Below are 11,763 nucleotides of genomic sequence, written 5' to 3'. Positions count from 1 at the left end.
ATGGGCAGCTGTCTATATGAGGTGTCAGTTGGCCCCTACTGGCAAGTGTCTCCCAGTTAGGGTACTCGGGCCCGGGTCAGGGACCCACTTGAGGAGGCAGTCTGTCCTTTCTCAGAGTTCAAACACCATGCTGGGAGAACAACTGCTCTCTTCAGAGCTGTCAGACAGGGACATTTAAGTCTGTAGAAGTTGTCTCCTGCCATTTTTTCAGCTATGCCCTGCCCACAGAGGTGGAGTCTAGATGCAGTAGGTGTTGTTGAGCTGCGGTGGACTCCACCCAGTTCGAGCTTCCTGGCTGCTTTGTTTACCTACCCAAGCCTCAGCAATGGTGGGTGCCCCTCCTCCAGCCAGGCTGCCACCTCGGAGATCGATCTCAGATTGCTGCACTAGCAGTGAGCAAGGCTCCGTGGGCATGGGACCCACCGAACCGGGCATGGGAGAGAATCTCTTTGTCTGCCAGTTGTTAAGACCTTGGGAAAAGCATGGTATTTGGGCAGGAGTGCCTCGTTTTTCCAAGTCATCTGTCACAGCTTCCCTTGGCTAGGAAAGGGAATTCCCCTGACCCCTTGCACTTCCTGGGTGAGGCAATGCCCTGCCCTTCTTCAGCTCACCCTCCATGGGCTGCACCCACTGTCCAACCAACCCAGTGAGATGAACCAGGTACCTCAGTTGGAAATGCAGAAATTACCCATCTTCTGTTTTGATCATGCTGGGAGCTGCAGACTGGAGCTCTTCCTTTTCGGCCATCTTGGAACACTGCTCTGGTGATGTTAATTTTGATCATCTGATCAAGATGTTTTCTGATTCTTCACTGTGATAATTACTGTTTTCACTTGCAATAAAGGAGGAACCTGTGGAGAGACAGTCTAACACCATGCAAATATCCTTCTAGTCATCAAAATGTCTCTCTAGATTTAATATCTAGTGATGAATTTTGCCTGATCCAACCTTATAAAAATGGCTTTCTTAAGGTATAATCTGCATGCCATAGAATTCATTTTTTATACATGTCCAATTCAATTAATTTTAGTACATTTACAGAGTTGTACGGCCATCACCACAATCTAATTTTAGAACATTTTCATCATCCCAAAAAGAAATCTTGTGCTCATTTGCACACTATTTTTCACATTTTATAATTTCTTAAGGTAGAAAGTTAGATTATTCAAAAATTTTCTTCTTTGTAACATAGACATTTATAGTTATAAATTTCTCTCTGAACACTGTATTAGCTATATCCCATCAATTTGGTATGTTGTGTTTTTTATTCAGTTCAAAATATTTTATAATTTCCCTTGTTCTTTGTTTTTGATCCATGAGTTATTTATACATGTGTTGTTTAATTTCCACATGTTTGTGGGTTCCCCAAATTTGCTGTGGTGATGATTTGTAATTTCGTTCCATTGTGGTCAGAGAACATTCTTTGTATAGTTTCAATACTTTTAAACTGAGGCTTGTTTTTATTACCTATGTGGTCTATCCTGGAAAATGTTCCAAACACATTTGAGAAGGATTTGTCTTCTTCTATTGTGGATGGAATGTTCTACAGACGTCATTTAGGTCAGTTGGTCATATAGTGTTGTTTAAGTCTATTATAGACTTTATAATTTTCCATTTAGTTGTTCTACTCATTGTCAAGAGTAGGGCATTGAGATCTCCAACTATTGCTACAGAATTGTCTATGTCTCCCTTTAGTTCTGACAGTTTTTGCTTCATTCTGGAGCTCTGTTGTCAGGCCAATATATACATTTATTGTAATATCTTCTCAATGAACTGACTGTATTTTAAGATACTTCTTTTTGTTTCTAGTAACAGTTTCTGTCTTAAAGCCTATTTTGTCTGATATTAGTATAGCCACTTAGTTCACTTATGCCTGCTGTTTGCTTGGCATATCTTTTCATAACCCTTTTTTTTAAACCTACTTTAGAAAAAAACCCTAAAGTATGTCTCTTGTAACATCATAAAACTGAATTTTGCTTGTATTTTTGTAATCGAGTCTTACAACCTGTGCCTTTACTTTGGAGTGTTTAACTCATTCACATGTAATGCCAGTATTGATATAGTTAGGCATATGTCTTCCATTTTGTTATTTGTTTTCTACAGGCCTTCTATCTTTTTGTTCCTCTATTTCTCCTCTATTGCCTTGTTTTGTATTACATGATTATTTTCTAGTATACCATTTTAATTTCTTTCTTAATTTTAAAAATCAATTTTAAGTCATTTCCTAATGGTTCTTCCAAGGGCTTACAAGATACACCTTGTCAGAATGTACTTCAGTTTATAGGAATGTAATTCCAGTAAGATAGAAAAATTTTATTCCAATATAGTTCCATTCCCTCTCCACATCTTTGTGCTATTATATACATACAAAAATATAGCATTATAAATATTATTTGAGCTCGGCCTGGTGGCTTGCACCTGTAATCCCAGCTGTTCAGGAAGCTGAGACAGTAGATTCCTTGAGGCTAGGGGCTCGAAACTAGCCTGGACAACACAGTGAGACCTTGTCTCTAAAACATTCTAAAGATTAGCTGGACATGGTGGTGCATGCCTGTAGTCCCAGCTACTTGGGAGGCTGTAGTGAGAGGACTGCTTGAGCTTATGTTGAGCCATCCTTGCATCCCAGGGATAAATCCCACTTCATCATGATTTAAACTCCCTTCTAATGTGCTGTTGAATTTAGTTTGCTAGTATTTTGTTGAGGATGTCTACATCTATGTTCATCAGAGATACTGGTTTGTAATTTTCTTTTCTTATAGTGTTCTTGTGTGGCTTTGGTGTCAGGGTATTGCTGGCTTTATGAGTTTGGAAGTATTTTTTCTTCTTCAATTTTTCAGAAGAGTTTGAGAAAGATTGACATTTATTCTTTTTTGAATGTTTAGTAGAACTCATCAGTAAAGCTGTCAGTCCTGGGCTTTTCATTGCTGGGAAGTTTTGACTACTGGTTCAATATCCTTACTCATTATTTGTCTGTTCAGATTTATTATTTTTTTCATTATTCAGTCTTGGTAGGTTGTACGTTCTAGAAATTTGTCCTTTTTGCTTAGGTTTTCCAATTTTTTGGCATATAATTGTTCATATCAGTCTCTTATGATCCTTTGTATTTCTGTAGTATCAGTTTTAAAGTCTCCCTTTCATTTATAATTTTGAGTTTTCTTTCTTTTTTTGTTAGTCTAGATAAGGGCTTGCCAATTTTGTTTATCTTTTCAAAAAACTGTAATTGATCTTTCTACTGTTTTTCAGGTCTCTATTTTATTTAATTCTGCTCTAATCTTTATTGTTTTCTTTCTTTGTTAATTTTGAGCTTACTTTGGTCTTCTGGGTCCCTGAGGTATAAAATTAGGTTGTTTCAAGATTTTTTTTTTCTGAATGTTGGCATTTATCACTATAAACTTTCCTCTTGGAACTGCTTTTGCTGCATCCCATAAGTTTTGGTGTGCTGTGTTTCTATTCTCATTTGTCTCAAGATGTTTTTGATTTCCCTTTTGACCCATTTGTTTAGAGATGTGTTAATTTCCCATTTATTTGTGAATTCTCAGTTTTTTCTCTATTTCTAGTTTCATACCATGGTAGAAAAAAAAGATACTCAATATGATTTCAAACTTCTTAAATGTGTTAAGACTTGTTTTGTAGCATAACATATGATTTATACTGGAGAATGTTCTTAAGATTATGTTTTCTGCTGCCGTTAAATGGCATGTTTTGAATATTTCTGCTACGTCTATTTGGTTTATATTGTTTTCTAGTCTACTATTTATTGATTTTTCTGTCTGATCTGTCCATTGTTGAAAGTAAAGTATTGAAGTCCCCCACTATTATTGTGTTGCTGTCTTATTTCTTCCTTCAGTTCTATTTATTTGCTTCTTATATTTAGGAGCATAATTTTGGGTTCATATATATTTATAAGTGGTATATCCTCTTGATGAATGGACCCCTTTATCATTATATTATTATTTTGTCTCTTGTGAGAGTTTTTGACTTGAAGTCTATTTTGTCTAATATAAGTATAACCACACTGCTCTGTGTCCTTAATGCTAAAGTGAGTGCTTTTTAATCCATTCAGTCACTCTATGTCTTTCGTTTAGAGAATTTAATACATTTTCACTTAAAGTAATTATTGATAGTTAAGGATTAATTTTGCCATTTCGTTGATTGTTTTCTGACGGTTTTGTAGTCCCTTTGTTCCTTATGCTGTCTTGCATCGTGATTTGACAGTTTTTTTTGGTAGTGATAATGGTTTGATTTGTTTCACTTTATATGTCTACTACAGGTTTCTTTTCCTTTGTGATCACCTAAAACATCATATAACAGCCTGTTTTAAGCTGACAACAACTTAACTTTGTTCACAAAAATTCTACACTTTCACTTCTCCCCCATTTATGTTTTTGATATCACAATTTACATATTTTTATATTGTGTAGCCATTAACAAAGCATTATAGCTAGAATTATTTTTATGACTTTCGTCTTTTAACTTTTATACTAGAGTTAAAAATGATTACATACCACCATTACAATATTACAATATTCTTGATTTGACTATATACTCAGTGTTACCAGTGAGTTTTATACTTTCATATATTGTCTTTTTTAAAAAAATAGTTATTTTTCTTATGGAGACCATCTCTAGAATCTAGGAAGTCTCTGGGTCTGAGGGATGGAAAGTTCTTCCTACTATGAATGAGAGTGGACTCTTCCCCTCACTCCCAACTGAAACCACCAATACCCAGAATCTTCTAGAATTCTGACTTAGAGTCCTTGTTATAGAAGACCTTGTTGCTATGGAACATGAAACTGTGTCTGTCAGATGGCGAGATTCCCTTAAGAGCCTTAAATAGCCTTGAAAGTACACCGGGACAGTTTGCAATGGAATTAAAATTAGAAGTGAATATTTTTGGTTCCCTTGAAGCTTTCTGGGAACTCAAAATTATTAAGAGTCAGGGACAGTCCAGAGGAAGAGCATCTGCAAACATGGGTTCCTAGAAGTACAGACGGACGTGGCTTTTTGTAGAACTTGGTTGGGAGCAGTGCCTCGTGTGAGCAGAATGGCCTGGCTTGGCCAGTGCTTCCCGGCAGCACGCGGCTCTGCCGGCCTCCAGAATTTCCCCGTTCTGAGCTTGATGCCCCTAGCCTGTCCCCTACCTACTTCGTCCCCTCCCCTCTAGCCTTCTCACAGGGGTGATTGCTACCTCTCTCTTTTCTTAGGCCTACGCAAGTTTTAGGGAGTTCCCAAGCATTGTCACAAGGCCAGTGTGCTGGAGGCCAGTGTGCTCGCTGGGCAGGATGGCCTGGGCTTGTGTGTGGACCGAGGGCTCTCCTGGGGCCTTCCCTTTTCCCAATCACTGTCTGAGCCACAGAAGCAGTGCACTTATTGTATGTCTGTTCTTAACATAGCTTCTCTTTCTACATTAAAAAAAAAAAAATCATTATTGCATTTTGGAAAGCAGTGCTCATCAAAAGCAACTTTTAAAACTTATTTTATTGTTCCTTTAAATGTTCTCTCCCGCTGAAACTGCCCTAGAGAGGCTAGCTGCTACTCTTTCATTTCCCCGCATCAGGATATTCACCACCTCACTGAGTGGAGATGACTCCAGATGTGTTTAAAGACTGGATAATTGGCCGGGCGCGGTGGCTCAAGCCTGTAATCCCAGCACTTTGGGAGGCTAAGACGGGCGGATCACGAGGTCAGGAGATCGAGACCATCCTGGCTAAGACGGTGAAACCCCGTCTCTACTAAAAAATACAACAAACTAGCCGGGCGAGGTGGCAGGCGCCTGTAGTCCCAGCTACTCGGGAGGCTGAGGCAGGAGAATGGTGTAAACCCGGGAGGCAGAGCTTGCAGTGAGCTGAGATCCAGCCACTGCACTCCAGCCTGGGCCGCAGAGCGAGACTCTGTCTCAAAAAAAAAAAAAAAAAAAGAAGACTGGATAATTTACCTATACTGTGTAGGAAATTACCTCCTTAATTACCTGGTAGAATTGTCAGCAGACATGTTCATCCGATGATAGTACTGCAGTTTTCTATTAATAATTTGCAGAGTTTTATCTAACCTACACTCATGTGCAGATTTTTAAAAGTGTTAAAATGTAACTGATCAGTATTGATCAATCATTGTCTTGATTTTTTTTACAGTGTATATTTCTAATAATATTTTTTAAAGCCAAGAGAACTGGTTGAATGAGTGTTTATTTTCCTGAAGGCATTTTTAAGATAAACCTTCCTAATGGCCTGTAAACTTTGCATATGTATGTAGTTTGATACATATTGTCACATTTGAAAATCTTGTGAGTTGTAACTGGTTTTATACAAAATATCAAATAGTGGATATTATTTAATTAAATATTAATGCTGAACAAATTTATTTTTAATTTTTATTTTTCCATAAGTTATTGGGATATTGGGGTATGGGTAGTATTTGGTTACATAAGTTCTTTAGTGGTGATTTGTGAGATTTTGGTGCACCCATCACCCAAGCAGTATACACTGCACCATATTTGTAGTCTTTTATCCCTCACCCCCTCCTACCCTTCCCCCCAAGTCCCCAAAGTCCATTGTATCATTCTTATGCCTTTGCATCCTCATAGCTTAGCTCCCACATATCAGTGAGAACATATAATGTTTGGTTTTCCATTCCTGAGTTACATCACTTAGAATAATAGTCTCTAATCTCATCCAGGTCACTGCAAGTTCTGTTAACTCATTCCTTTTGATGGCTGGCTGCATGGTATTCCATTCTGTGTGTGTGTGTGAGATATATATATCACACACACACATATATATATATACATATATATGTATATATATACACACACATACATACACACATATATATGTGTGTATATATATACACAAACATACATACACACATATATATGTGTATATATATATCACAGTTTCTTTATCCATTTGTTGATTGATGGGCATTTGATTGGTTCCATGATCTTGAAACTGTGAATTGTTCTGCTATAAACATGCATGCACAAGTATCTTTTTAAAATAATGACTTCTTTTCCCCTGGATAAATACCTAGTAGTGGGATTGCTGGATCAAATGGTAATTCTACTTTAAGCTCTTTAAGGAATCTCCACATTGTTTTCCATAGTGGTCGTACTGGTTTACATTCCCACCAGCAGTGCAGAAGTGTTCCCTCTTCACCGCATATATGCCAACATCTACTGTGTTTTTTATTTTTTATTTTTATTTTTTGATTATGGCCATTCTTGCAGGAGTGAGGTAGTATTGCATTGTGGTTTTCATTTGCATTTCCCTGATCATTAGTGATGTTGGGCATTTTTTCATGTATTTGTTGCCATTTGTATATCATCTTTTGAGAACTGTCTATTCAGGTCCTTAGTCCACTTTTTGATGGGATTGGTTTTTTCTTACTGATTTGAGTTCATTGTGGATTCTGGATATTAGTCATTTGTTAGATGTATAGATTCTGAAGATTTTATCCCACTCTGTGGTTGTCTGTTTACTCTGCTGACTGTTCCTTTTGCTGTGCAATACTCCTTAGTTTAATTAGGTCCCAGCTATTTATCTTTGTTTTTATTGCATTTGCTTTTGGGCTCCTGGTCATGAAATCCTTGCCTAAGCCAATGTCTAAGGGTTTTTCCAATGTTGTCTTCTAAAATTTTTATAGTTTCAGATCTTAGGTTTAAGTCCTTAATCCATCTTGAGGTGATTTTTGTGTAAGATACGAGATGAGGATCCAGTTTCATTCTCCTACACGTGACTAGCCAATTATGCCAGCACCATTTGTCCATTTGTTGAAAAGGGTGTCCTTTCCCCACTTTATGTTTTTGTTTGCTTTGTCAAAGATCAATTGGTTATAAGTATTTGAGTTTATTTCTGGGTTCTCTATTCTGTTTCATTGGTCTATGTGCCTGTCAATGCTGTTTCTATACCAGTACCATGGTGTTTTGGTGACTGTGGCCTTAAGTATGGTTTGAAATCAGGTAGTGTGATGCCTCCCGATTTGTTCTTTTATCTCAGCCTTTTTTGTCTATGCGGGCTCTGTTTTGGATCTGTATAAATTTTAGAATTATTATTTATAATTCTGTAAAGAATGATGGTGGTATTCTAATGGGGATTACATTGAGTTTGTAGATTGCTTTTGGCATATGGTCATTTTCACAATATTGATTCTACCCATCCATGAACATGGGATGTGTTTCCATTTGCTTGTGTTGTCTGTGATATCTTTTAGCAGTGTTTTGTAGTTTTCCTTGTAGAGGTCTTTTGACTCCTTTGTTAGGTATATTCCTAAGTATTTTATTAATTTATTTTGCAGCTATTGTAAAAGGGGTTGAGTTCTTGATTTGATTCTCTGCTTGGTTGCTGTTGCTGTATATAAGAGCTACTGATTTGTGTATATTAATCTTGTATCTGGAAACTTTGCTGAATTCTTTTATCAGTTCTAGGAGTTTTCTAGAGGAGTCCTTAGGGTTTTCAAGGTAAACAATCATATAATCAGCAAACAGTAGCAGTATGACTTTCTCTTTGCCAATTTGGATGCCCTTGATTTCTTTATCTTGTTGAATGCTCTGCCTGGGACTTCCAGTACAATGTTGAAGAGGAGTGATGAGAGTGGGCATCCTTTCTATTTCCAGTTCTCAGAAGGAATGCTTTCAACTTTTCCCCATTCAGTATTATGTTGACTTTGGGTTTGCCATAGATGGCTTTTATTACATTATGTCCCTTGTATGCTGATTTTGCTGAGAGTTTTAATCCTAAAGTGATGCTGGATTTTGTCAAATGCTTTTTCTGCATCTGTTGAGATGATCATGTGATTTTTGCTTTTAATTCTGTTTTTGTGGTGTGTCACACATTTATTGACTTGCATGTGTTAAACCATCCCTGCATCCCTGGTATGAAACTCAATTAATCATGGTGGATTGTCTTTTTGATATGTTGTTGGATTTGGTTAGCTAGTATTTTGATAAGAATTTTAGCATCTATGTTCTTCAAGGATATTGGCCTGTTGTTTTCTTTTTTGGTTATGGTCCTTTCCTGGTTTTGGTACTGGGGTGATGCCAGCTTCATAGAATGAATTGGCAAGGGTTCGTTCTTTCTCTGTCTTGTGGAATAGTGTCAAAAGGATTGGTATGAATTCTTCTTTGAATGTCTTGTAGAATTTTTCTGTGAATCCATCTGGTCGTGGACTATTTTTTGTTGGTAATTTTTAAATTACTATTTTAATCTCTCTGCTTGTTATTGGTATGTTCAGGTTATCTAATTCTTCCTTATTTAAGCTAGGTAGGTTGTATTTTTCCAGGCATTTTTTCATCTCTTCTAGGTTTTCTAGTTTATATGCGTAAAGGTGTTCATAGTAGCTTTGAATGATTTTTTGTATTTCAGTGGTGTCAGTTGTAATAGCTCCTGTTTCATTTCTTAGTGAGATTATTTGGATTTTCTCTGTTGTTTCTTGGTTAATGTTGCTAATGGTCTATCAATTTTATTTTATCTTTTTAAAGAACCAGCTTTTTGTTTCATTTATCTTTTTTTTTTTTTTGGTTTCAATTTTATTTAGTTCTGCTTTGATCTTGATTATTTCCTTTCTTCTGCTGGGTTTGGGTTTGGTTTTTTCTTGTTTCTCTAGTTCCTCAAGGTGTGACCTTAGATTTTCTGTTTGTGTTCTTTCAGACATTTTGATGTAGGCATTTAGGACTATGAACTTTTGTCTTAGCACCACCTTTGCTGTATCCTAGAGGTTTTGATAAGTTGTGTCATTATTGTCATTCAGTTTGAAGAATTTTTAAATTTTCATCTTGATTTCATTTTTAACCCAATACTCATTCAGGAGCAGGTTATTTAATTTCCATGTATTTGCATAGTTTTGAAGATTCATTTTGGAGTTGATTTCCAGTTTTATTCCACTGTGGTGTGAAAGAGTGCTTGATATAATTTCAATTTTCTTAAATTTACTGAGGCTCATTTTATGGCCTATCATATCATATGGTCTATCTTGGAGAAAGCTCCATGTGCTGTTGAATAGAATGTGTATTCTGTGGTTGTTAGATGAGAGGTTCTATACATATCTGTTAAGTTCATTTATTCTAAGGTATAATTTAAATCCATTATTTCTTTGTTGACTTTCTGTCTTGATGACCTGTCTCATGCTTTCAGTGGAGTATTGAAGTCTCCTACTATTATTGTGTTGCTGTCTATGTCATTTCTTAGGTCTATTAGTAATTGTTTTGTAAATTAGAGAGCTCCCGTGTTAGGTTCATATATGTTTAGGATTGTGATATTTTCCTGTTGGACAAGGCCTTTTACCATTATGTACTGTCCCTCTTTGCCTCTTTTTACTGCTGTTGCTTTAAAATTTGTTTTGTCTGACAAAAGAATAGCTATCCCTCCTTTCTTTGGGTATCTATTTGCATGAAATGCCTTTTTCCACCCCTTTACTTTAAGCTTATGTGAGTCCTTATGTGTTAGTTGAGTCTCCTGAAGGCAGTAGATAGTTGCTTGGTGAGTTCTTATCCATTCTGCAGTTCTGTATCTTTTAAGTGGAGCATTTAGGCCATTTACATTCAATGTTAGTATTGAAATGTGAGGTACCATTGCTTTCATTGTGTTTTTTGTTGCCTGTGTACTTCAGTTTTTTGTTTTTGCTTTTTAACTTGTATTTTTGTTTTATAGGTCCTCTGTGATTTATGCTTTAAAGAGGTTCCGTTTTGATGTGTTTCCAGGATTTGTTTCAAGATTTAGAGCTCCTTTATGCAGTTTTTGTGGTGGTGGTTTGGTAATGGTGAATTCTCTTGGCATTTGTCTGAAAATGACTGTATCTTTCCTTTATATATGATACTTAGTTTTGCTGGATTCAAAATTCTTAGCTGATAATTATTTTGTTTGAGGAGGCTGAAGATAGATCCCCAGTCCTTTCTAGCTTGTAGGGTTTCTGCTGAGAAATCTGCTGTTAATCTGATAGGTTTTCCTTTAACGTTACCTGATGCTTCTGTCTCACAGCTCTTAAGATTCTTTCCTTTGTTTTGACTTTGGATAACTTGATGACAGTGTGCCTAGGTGAAGATCTTTTTGCAATGAATTTCCCAGGTGTTCTTTGTGCTCCTTGTATTTGGATGTCTAGGTCTCTTGCAAGGCTGGGGAAGTTTTCCTCAATTATTCCCCCAAATATATTTTCTGGACTTTTAGAATTACCTTCATCCTCAGGTACACTGATTACTCTTACATTTGGTTGTTTAACATAATCTCAGACTTCTTGGAGGCTTTGTTCATATTTTCTTATTCTTTTTTCTTTGTCTTTGTTGGATTGGGTTAATTCAAAGACCTTGTCTTTGAGCTCTGAAGTTTTACTTATTCAATTCTATTGCTGAGACTTCCCAGAGCATTCTGCATTTCTAAAAGTGGGTCCGAAGTTTCCTGAGTTTTTCATTGTTTTTTCTTTAAGCTGTTTCAGTGAGTATTTCTCCCTTTACTTCTTGTATCCTTTTTTGGGGGGGTTTCCTTGCACTGGGCTTCACTTTTCTCTTGTCCCTCCCTGATTAGCTTAATAACTAATCTCCTGAATTCTTTTTCAAGTAAATCAGGAATTTCTTCTTTGTTTGGATCCTTTTCTGGTGAAATAGTGTGATTTTTTGGGGGGTGTTGAAGAGTCTTGTTTTGTCATTTTGCCAGGGTTGGTTTTCTGATTCTTTTTCATTGGGGTAGGCTCTGTCAGAGGGAAAGTCTAGGGCTGAAGTCTGTTGTTCAGATTCTTTTGTCCCATGGGCTCTTCCATTGATGTAGTATTCTCCCCTTT

The sequence above is a fragment of the Trachypithecus francoisi genome, unplaced genomic scaffold (genome assembly GCF_009764315.1).
Source record: "Trachypithecus francoisi isolate TF-2019V2 unplaced genomic scaffold, Tfra_2.0 Lachesis_group2, whole genome shotgun sequence".
NCBI classification, from domain to species: domain Eukaryota; kingdom Metazoa; phylum Chordata; class Mammalia; order Primates; family Cercopithecidae; genus Trachypithecus; species Trachypithecus francoisi.
This window is presented reverse-complemented; position numbering follows the sequence as displayed.